This window comes from Dendrobates tinctorius, unplaced genomic scaffold (assembly GCF_039654945.1).
Source record: "Dendrobates tinctorius isolate UK_male_01 unplaced genomic scaffold, ASM3965494v1 ptg000095l, whole genome shotgun sequence".
Taxonomy (NCBI): Eukaryota; Metazoa; Chordata; class Amphibia; order Anura; family Dendrobatidae; genus Dendrobates; species Dendrobates tinctorius.
The window spans coordinates 19,919,710-19,930,437 of record NW_027361763.1 but is presented as its reverse complement, the minus strand read 5'-3'; the positions used below and the strand labels follow the sequence as shown (position 1 = coordinate 19,930,437).

At 41.9% G+C, this 10,728-nt stretch overlaps 1 long non-coding RNA gene across 1 annotated transcript; it reads right to left on the bottom strand.

Moving 5' to 3' along the window:
• Window positions 1-1,472: 1,472 nt before the first annotated feature.
• On the bottom strand, window positions 1,473-8,631 carry LOC141098786 (uncharacterized). Its single transcript, XR_012234359.1, has 2 exons — window positions 8,573-8,631; window positions 1,473-5,102 (listed from the first exon to the last, which is right to left on the bottom strand). It is a non-coding gene; the product is annotated as an uncharacterized lncRNA (long non-coding RNA).
• Window positions 8,632-10,728: the final 2,097 nt, after the last annotated feature.

The window sequence follows — 10,728 nt, the reverse complement described above, 5'->3', positions numbered from 1 at the left end:
ACGTCAGCTCAACACGCAAAAAATAAGCCCCCATCCAACCCGAGATCCCGAAAAATGGCAACGCTACGGGTCTCGGAAAATTGCGCAATTTTTTTTTTAAGCAAATTTTGGAGTTTAATTTTTTTTAATCATTTAGATAAAAGAGAACCTAGACATGTTTGGTGTCTATGAACTTATAATGACCTGGAGAATCATAATGGCAGGGCAGTCTTAGCATTTAGTGAACCTAGCAAAAAAGCCAAACAAAAAACTAGTGTGGGATTGCACTTTTTTTGCAATTTCACCTTACTTGGAATTCTTTTCCTGTTTTCGAGTACATGACATGGTAAAACCAATGGTGTCATTCAAAAGTCCAACTCGTCCCGCAAAAAATAAGCCCTCACATGGCCTTATTGACAGAAAAATGGAGCACATATTCGAATGTGTTCAGCATATCAAAATCTTTAAGATACAATAAAAGAACTTCCCTGAAATTTGTAGCACTGTGTAATTTGTTATTAGAGATGAGCGAGCACTAAAATGCTCGTGTGCTCGCTGCTCGAACTATGTAATTCCTCATGCTGAGCAATATGATACCGACAAATTTGAAACAAGTTTTTGGAGGCTTTTAAAGTATAGCAACGAAATGTACCCAAGAAAATGTAATACCCTTTGGGTGAGCAATATAATACTGATAAATTTTGAAAACTTATTTTAGGGTTATATACCAACAAAATGTACTCCAGAGCATGGAATATTCTATGGGTGAGCAATATAATAACAATAAAATTTTGAAAACATTTTTGGAGGATAATACACTCAAGAAATGTACCGAAGAACATGTAATACTGTATGGCTGAGAAATGCAACCCAGCAATTTTTTTTAACCTTTTTTGAGAATTATATATACCGTATATTACAAAAGTGTACCCCAGAACACATAGTTTTTGTACGCTTTTTGTAAGTTTTTAAAAAACGACCATAATGAAACATTAACCATGTTAAACTGTATGGATGAGACATTGAATCAATAACAACATTTTGAACAGAAATATTTTGAAAGTGTAGTTGATATACCGTATATACTCATGTATAAGCCGAGTTTTTCAGCCCCTTTTTTGGGCTGAAAAAGACCCTCTCGGATTATACACGAGTCATACACCTGAAAGCCAGAGAGGGAGGGGGAGCAGGAGACATGATACTCACCCTCCTCGCAACTGCATATCTAGTTCTGCTACATCTCAGTCCCGGCGTCTGTATCTCCCATCCTGTCTTCTTCCTGTGCGGTCACATGGTACCGCTCATTAAAGTCATGAATATGAATGTGTCTCCACTCTCATAGGGGTGGAGCCGCATATTAATGACTTTAATGAACGGTACCTGTTGATTTCTGCCGCACTAGGGTGTGGCCCGTCTTAATTGTCTGTGGCCAAATTGGATCTTTGGTAGAGATTGTATGTGCACGGAGAAAAGAATACACAAGACAAGGTGTATCGTGTCAGTATGATTCTTCTCTGTCTTTAATCCAAAAATGAACAGCTTTTATACAGAGTTTGTGTTATTACATCATGGGTACATTTCTAAGTTAGTATTTACCGTTCCCATGCCGCTACATATCACTATGTACGTTTCTGAGTTACTGTTTACTGTTCTCATATGCTACATAATCACCGTGTACATAAGTATTGTTCTTTAGCCCGATCCACCCGATCCACCCAGTATTGCGGTATTATATGAAGCCTAGGTGGGTCATGCACAGAAATAATTCAGCAGAAAATCAGAAATATCTTAAAGCAACATGATCCTAATATTCTACAAAGCCACTATATAGTGATACAGTTTTGATTCTTGTAGATATTCATGTGCCATATATTCTCCCCTTAACAGTCCCTCCTTTGGAGATATGCAAAATCAAAACCCTAATCTCATCGAACCTATCGATCTGTCCTCCCGGCCTACCTATCTCAACAATGCTGGAACCTAACTAACTAATCTTCACCGTATATACGAGACGACCCATCTCTAGTAGATGGACCCCCTCCTAACGGACTTTGCACAGGAGGAAGTCAGATCCTGGACTTTCCCTCGTTGGTTTGCTTCAAGCAGGCATATTCCGGAGGTGGTGCTTGCATGTTTTCATCGGGACATCTTTCATACAGGGGATCTTCAAAATCGGCATGCATGGTCATCACTGTGGTTTCCATAGTTTTCATCATCATTTTCTTAAGGCATGGAACTATGCAGCATAGAATTAAAGAAAATATGATCAAAGGACATAAAATAACTTTTGCAAACTTAATGGGTCAATAATTGCCTTTATGGCATCCCCAGTGTATTTTATAAACCGTTGTTGATTATTGTATAAATAGTTTATCCGCTTTGCATTCTTATTTACGGGGATGGTGGGTTTAAACACAACTATTGTTTCGTTCTAGACTTTGAATTTGTCAGGTGCTCCCTGTGTGCCCCCACTGGTATCTACGCTTCTTAGCCAAAATTTACCTTTTGTGTCACCATTTTCCCTCCCAAGTTTAGTACTTGAGCCTAGTACATATAACCCTTGCTCATTCTCTGAGGGGTTCTCAATGGTGAGGTACAGAACTATGCATCCCTCCTTGGGGCAGTGAGCGGTAGTGACGGGGAGTATTGCATCTGGAAGGCCACTCTGACCCTTAAAATGGGCTTTGGACAGGGTCATGTGACTTAATAGGCTTATTCCCCATTTGTCCCTTCGCTGTAGGGCCTGGGCTGGTTGATGTCTCTAGTCACTTTCACCAGTGTGCCACCCAACAAGAGACTAATCCTCCCAGTTTGAACCTTCCCCTATTTCAGCAGTAGTGACACAGATGAATTGTGTATTAAACCTGATATGAAACTGTGCCATGGGGCCTGGACATTCTTATTGTGAGACAGTAGTCAAATTGATATGTTACTCTTGGGGTGGAGACATTATACCAGAAAGTCAGTATGCCCTTCTCATGAGTGACTACCCCTTGTTGACTGACTACCCCTTGAGCTAGGAAAAGGATAAGTGCCAGATGGATGAAGAGTGGCAGCTGCTACTGGACTCTGGATCCGGCATCTCCTTGCAGTGGGAAGCGAGGACCCATGGACTGCTGCGATAGTTGACAGGACTTGGAACAGGCTGTCATCTCTAGGTTCAAGGGTACGTCTGTTGAACCTCTTGGTGATGAGGACTCAGTCACCGGGCAGGATCTGGTGGGCTCCTATGTCCTCAGGATCTGGGATGGATGAAAAGACTCGAAAATGCATTTTAGTCACATGTTTTTAAACTTAGTCTACATATAGGCAATTATAAAGAACAAAATATAATCCTAAACTGTGAATATTTACAAGTAGGATCTTATAGGGCTGAGTTTTGTTGGAACTGCTATTATGTGTGTGTATTTGTGCGTGTATGTGACCCAAGGGAAAGACTAAACTCTTATGCTATGACCCCTGTTTCCTGTATAGCATCAAGTATGTAGAGTTTTGTGCGAGGCCTTAAATTTTCCTTGTTCATCCTGTATAACTTCATCTTAGGTCCATTTCTTCTTTTCTTCCTTGGATACTTGTTTCTGGAGTGTTATTCCTTTTCCTCTGTTTCCGTGTCAACCGGCATTACTGCTGCTTCTTTTGCTGTTACTTCAGCTAGCCTGTTGCCCACTGCTTCCCTTGAAGTGTCTCCAGTGTGTGTGCTTTTACTTTTACCACCGCAACTCTTCCTGGCGTCAACAAGGACTCCATTAATTCTTGTATGGCTTTGTGGTGTCAGACTGGCGTTCCGTTAGCCGTGATGAAGTCTCTTTCCCTCCAGATTGATCTTGACAGCTTCATGTTGAGTGGACCTCTCGTATGCTTCTGTCGAGGCCTGCGGTCCTGCCTTTTGGATATAGGCAGTGGTTTTGCTGGCAGCATGTATCTTCTGTGGCTACTGCTATACCAGAGTGCAAACGGCCTTCTTGGTCTGCATACCTTGGTCTATCCACAAAGAGCATCAGGTCAGGATCTTCCAGGTGTTCTCTTGCCTCATGACAGCAAGACAATTGCGTTCAGCCATTTCAGAGTCGACTACCTCTTCCACTAATGTGTCAGAGATGTGGTTTTCATCCTCCATCTTCCTCCCCCCTTTGGCAGAGGTAGAAGAGTAGCTGGATTATGGACAGCACATCTGGAGATGATGACGTTGTCCGGGAGCAGAGTAGGGCATTGCAGACAGGTGCTTTGGGCCAGGATCTTCAACTGGTGACCCATAAAAAATATCAGAAGCTTTGTCCAGCACAGGTGGGTTGCAAACACGGTTCTCATGCAGGTTTGGACTTCACAAGTCACTTGGTCAAGTCTTGGAGAGGAGAAGCCAGGAGGGCATTGTCTTCCTCTGTGAAGCTGTGTTAGGACTCCATTTACATGGTCAGGCTTCTTCATGACAAAAAGACAAAACAGTTCGGTATAGCCTGACAGTCCTAGAGCTGTGAAAATGTGATTGCAATTTAGCATATAAAACACACTGATTACCTTCTTGGAAAGTCTTGAAATAGTTATAAAAAAGGTTGCATGTGTAGAAGAGCAGTATTGGCTTGGCTGTCTTCAGTCAGGGGAAGAGGTCATCCATATATATTGTAAAACGAAGTGGCTGTGGGATGTATCCTCTTCCAGGGCTCCAGGACCGTGGTCATGGCTCGGGTGAACATAGAGAGGCTATACTGTGCCCCTTGAGGCATCATTGTCCAAATATATTGCTGGCCCTCGTGTGAAAACAAACAGGTACTGGCTTGCAGCATGTAGAAATAAACTGAAGAAAGCATTGGCCAGGTCAATCACCGTGAACCATAGAAAAATAAATAGAATTGATAAAAACAAAACATAGTGTGTGGGTTTGGTACCATAGATGTGTTCAGTACTATAACTTCATTGACAGCACATAAGTCATGTATTATCCATAACTTCATAGAAATAATTGCAAATTATGAAATGGAGGGTGAAATAGGATGAATATTGCAATTTCCTTGGCAGCAGGGCTACTGGCTTCGGCCCCACCTTTACAAACTGGATTTTCAGCCTGCCAATATTGAGTCTGGGATCAGTGCCATTAGTTCAACGCCCACATGATCTACAGATGTGTCCTGTAAAAAAAAAGAAAAGACTACATACTTCTTCAGCAAGTAGATCAATATCCCTGATTACTCTTCTGATTGCATCAGGACCCACCAGGAATTTGAGAGGAGTATCCTCAACCTCTGTCTGGGTGAGAGATGTTGTTTCTCTATTGTATTTTTGTGGGGGGGCGGCGAGCTGTAAGAGAATACGTACTTTCATGGGTTGTGGACTCAGTATGCCAATACCCTATTAAAATCTGGAGCTTGATGTTGGTGGGTGTCAAGCTTCTTCCAACTGGGAACTAATTTGCATTTCAAATCTGAGATCCAGAAACTTTTTGTTACATCGGTGGAAGAAACTATCCACAGGTTCTCCTTTTCCCTGCATGACATCCTGGAGAATGAGGGGTCTGGCAAGCTGCTTACTAGGGTATCTGTCTCCTGGTATTTCCAGGAGTCCTTGTGTGGAGTAGATTGTGTACAAAAGTATGAGCTTTGAGGCTTAAGAGATGATGATGATAATTATGTCCCCTCACCATATAACGATAAATACTGTAGATTATCAGTCTGAGCTATTTATTTCCTGTCTCCTCCGGTTCTGTTTACTTATATACCTCCATGTCATATTCATCTTTTTCTTCATTATTCTTTTCATAAACTACATTAATTAATAAAACTATAACGGATGCTGGACAGGATGTAGCATAAGACGTGCCATCTATATAAATAGTTGGAAAGAAGGTACGGCTCTTTGGGTTGCTCATCTAACAGTCAGAACAAGTCTCACGATATTCTGCATTCTGTGTTTGACGGCTGGCACACGTCCAGTCATCGGGAATGTATATAGAAGTATAAATGAATGTAATGCAGATATTGCAACTGACATCTTCCTGTGTAAATATTTGTTTTGCACAAAATTCAGCAATCTTGTTATATTCCTCTCCTCATGCCCTTTTTTCCTAACTTCCTCTGCCATCTTATAAAATGCTTCAGGGTCCGGTAACACCTCATAATTCTATGATTCTAAGATTCTATGATTCTATGATTCTATAACACCTGAGGCTGGGACGCTGCTCTCTACTCATTAACACATTCTTCTATCCCTTCTTATCTAATGCTCCTCCCCTCGTGATCGGAGGGTTTCTTAACGTACATTTTCTTTCTCACTCCACTATGGGTCATATCTGTCTTATAGATATTGACTGACTGCTCCCACCCATTCTATAATCTGAATTCTGAGTATATCTGAAAAACATATGTATGTGGGCGTCTTGAAACAAATTCTCACGGGGTTATGAACAGTTGGATATGTGACTGTAAAAGCTGTATGTACTCCTTATGTCCGAGTAAAGGGGTCTTCAGTGAACATAGTGATGTCTAGCTATCTTGAACACAGTAATATAGGGAATTAACCAACAACTAACACCAGAGTATTTTACAAATTTTGTGTATCCAGAAACTGCGTAGTATAAAAATACCTGATAAATTGTTAAAATTTCTGTTTCCTCAAAACTTTCGCTCTAAAACATTTCAAAGAAAACCATCTCATAGAGAAATGTAGTGACATTAGTAAAACAATAACTAAAAAGTAACAATAGACCTCGTATCTCACAGAGATATCTGTACAAATCAAGCAATTACCATTCAAGTAATTCTCTTTCTACCTGAACAAATTTTTTTTTAACAACTAACCTTATAATTATAGTATGCAGAACAAAACTAGTTTATCCAGTTCTCTAATTTCACAACATATATATGTATACACACATAGAATGTATTCAAAAATTTTAACCACATGCTAGAACGCCTCCTGCCGGCAAATCATACACACTACAAAAGACAAAAGACAATAAATTTAAAACTGGTTCTGACATCAAATACTGTGAATCCTTGACACCAAAACAATTCACAATTTACCTATCCATATGCCAGCCTGATTTGTAGAGGTGAAAAATCTACACCTGGGCAAACCATACTTTTCAGGGAGAGAGAGCAATCACTCAGTCACATCAACACGGTAATTGAAATTACCCTTCCACCCATATAACTTATGAACCTATGCTGCAGCTAAAACACCATCATCTTAGCCAGATGATGTCCGGTGGGAAACCCGCAAGAAGTCACCAACCACTTAGAGGTTGGAAAATCACTCAGAGTATTCAAGCCCCTACTCCCACTTGCCCACTGGGAGAGACACAGTTCAGACTTCTGCGATCATCGGTCAAGCCGAGAGCAGGACCGGAACCAGAGTGACAGTGAATTTGCTCAGTACGTCTCCCTATCTATATTTTTTTTTCTTTTTCAGGCTGGCTGAGGTAACAATCACGTATGCAAACAACCAAAACAGCAAAGCAGACAGGCAAAGCAGATAAGGCAGACAATTAAACTTTTAGATTACCGTAATTATAAATATGCTTGAAGGGTTACTGTGTGTATACTATAAAACAACTTATTACACTCTATATTTTATATCCTCCGGACTGAATACAGATAATGTAGCGTGATTGTTAAACACTTTGGATTCAGGAAATGCAGCTGAAATAGCAGTCTAACCAGTATGGCAGTATATCCAATATGAGAGCTGCGGACAGGCGTGTCACAACAATGCATCAATACTTCAAACATTAAAAAAAAACTATTATGAATGTATTACTTATACCTTTCACTGTTCTTTTGTTACCAAGGCAACTAGGGCTGGGCTTTTTGTCACTGTAGGTATAGTAAATAGTGGTAATCACCTCTAGATAGGTGGTTGATATTTCAGCAGAGGGGGGAAAAATTAGTAATCACCTCTTTCCTTAAAAATTACCGTGTCATTCACGTCACCGGGCCCAGTTTATACTGTGGGCGTATGGCCGGACGTGAGCACCTATATGTGTATATATATATACCAATAACTTCTTCGACCGTCTAAGGTCGGAACCAGGGTGATAACCCAGTGTGAACACCCCCTTTGTACTCTGCTCTGTTTTGTTTCTAGTAGCCCTAGTGCAGTATGAAATAGTTTTTATCAGATACTTGACAGATTCTAGACACACCCTCTGAATTGGTTAGACCGGACAATACACACAGACAATTAAGGAATTATATACCTGACCGGGTCCGTAGGCTCAGGACCGAAAATGTACCGAAGAACATGTAATACTGTATGGCTGAGAAATGCAACCCAGCAATTTTTTTTAACCTTTTTTGAGAATTATATATATATTACAAAAGTGTACCCCAGAACACATAGTTTTTGTACGCTTTTTGTAAGTTTTTAAAAAACGACCATAATGAAACAATAACCATGTTAAACTGTATGGATGAGACATTGAATCAATAACAACATTTTGAACAGAAATATTTTGAAAGTGTAGTTGATATACCGTATATACTCATGTATAAGCCGAGTTTTTCAGCCCCTTTTTTGGGCTGAAAAAGACCCTCTCGGATTATACACGAGTCATACACCTGAAAGCCAGAGAGGGAGGGGGAGCAGGAGACATGATACTCACCCTCCTCGCAACTGCATATCTAGTTCTGCTACATCTCAGTCCCGGCGTCTGTATCTCCCATCCTGTCTTCTTCCTGTGCAGTCACATGGTACCGCTCATTAAAGTCATGAATATGAATGTGTCTCCACTCTCATAGGGGTGGAGCCGCATATTAATGACTTTAATGAACGGTACCATGTGACCGCACAGGAAAAAGACAGCAAGGGAGATACAGACGCCGGGACTGAGAGGTAGCAGAGCTGGATATGCAGACACCAGGAGGGTGAGTAGCACTGGAGGAGGGTGAGCCAGCCATGCCATAAGGATGCCATAAGGACAGGTGAGTATGTCATTTTTTTTAAAATCGCAGCAGCATTATTATATGGGGCATATATGGGGCATGTTATGGGCCACCATTAACCTTTGTCCAGCATTATATGGGGCATATATTAATATGGAGCTTGTTGAATTTCCCACCCTCGGCTTATACTCGAGTCAATAAGTTTTCCCAGTTTTTTGTGGCAAAATTGGGGGGGTCAGCTTATACTCGGGTCGGCTTATACACAAATATATACAGTACTTATACAGTCATTATGGTTTTGCAGAAAGAGCAAAGCCAGACAGAAAATAATATTGGGAGGACGTGTCTGGAAGCTGAGGAATGTGAGACCTCTGTGCCCAGGGGATTAAATCCTCTCAATTCACGAGTTTTTGCCCCCATTCATCATCAAAATCACCATCACAGATGTTTTTATATATGTGGGGCATACTATCCTAAGCCTTCCACAGAGATGCTGCACCACTGTTTTGGGTGGAAGGCTACCTGAAGTCCTGAAGCCGCGGCCATTCCTGTGAACCCTCGTAGCCGACACTGCAGAACTCATTCGAGGGACTTAAATTACCCTAAACCATGAACCCGAAGTCAGTGCTCACAGTGTCACTGAATCGCCAAACCAGGCCCTGCATTGCGCACTCACCTGCCTTTTATCCTCCTGTCTCAGAGGCCGGTTCCTGAAGCTGTGTCAGTCCCTGTCTAACTACTGCCACCACGGCCATCGTTGCTGACATTTGAGGAGGTCTGGGAGGGTCCACCTCGTGGCCAGGGTCTGTACTCACCGGTGGGGTGTCACAGCCAGGGGTTTCGCCATCGTCCACGGTGATTACCTCACCGCCATCTTGACTCAGCAGTGATGGGCTATGAGGAGATATTGGGGCAAGTCTCTGCTGACCTTATTGGGAGGACATGTTCCTGTGCCCCCGGGTCTCACCCCAGCATCCGTCTCTATGTCAAATATCAGATTCCTGGTACCATAATAGTCTCCTACCTATATATTTAAGTTCAAAGACTAAAGGATGCCAGCATTCTATGCTTTCATAATAAGACCTTTAAAACAAAGTATATGAAGGAAGTAAATGCTGAAAAATGAACATCTCTTAGACTCTGGAACAGATGCACTTTATCTCATTATTGGAACTTTATTGACATCTAATGGCAAAGAGAAGAATAACACTCTACAGTTTATCAAAATTCATACACTGCTTTTCTCATACCATTATCTCTCTACATTAAACCACTTACCGCTATGTGAGCATGTCTAATAACAAAACGGAACTCTCTCTAATGCGATTGTTAGGAGTCGGATTCCTGCGTTTACTCAGCAGGGATCCAGATCCTCACATTCTGCACTCTCCTCCTATTTATCCACTGCAGAGGAGATTACAGAGATGATTGCCTTGCAGCAAATCTCTCCTGAGGCTAAGTCCTTCTGTCCTCTTACTGGGCATGCTCATGGGACGATCTCCCATTGGAGATCGTGATTCATGTGCTCAGGTCCCGCTCCAGTTCTCATTGGTCCATCTCAGAGATCTGGAAGAGTGCAGAAGGTCCCGGCTGCTATAAAAGGTGCGCATGGCGCAATCAGCCATGCGCTAGTATAGACTTACTTGCTGCTGTGTGTATGAGGACGGATGTATGATTCTGGTGACTGACTCATTTGAAACCCCTTCCCTCTGATATTATGCATGTGGTTAGGGACTGAGTTAGAAACAGGGCCAGCGCTCCTCTGCTTCCACAGCTGCTAGCGTCCGAAATTGCGCTTGCTCCTTGCGTTTGTCGTTTAGCGGCAGTGTCCACGCCGCGCTGCAGTAGCAGCCTCCTTTGCATTTGCAGTTGCAAC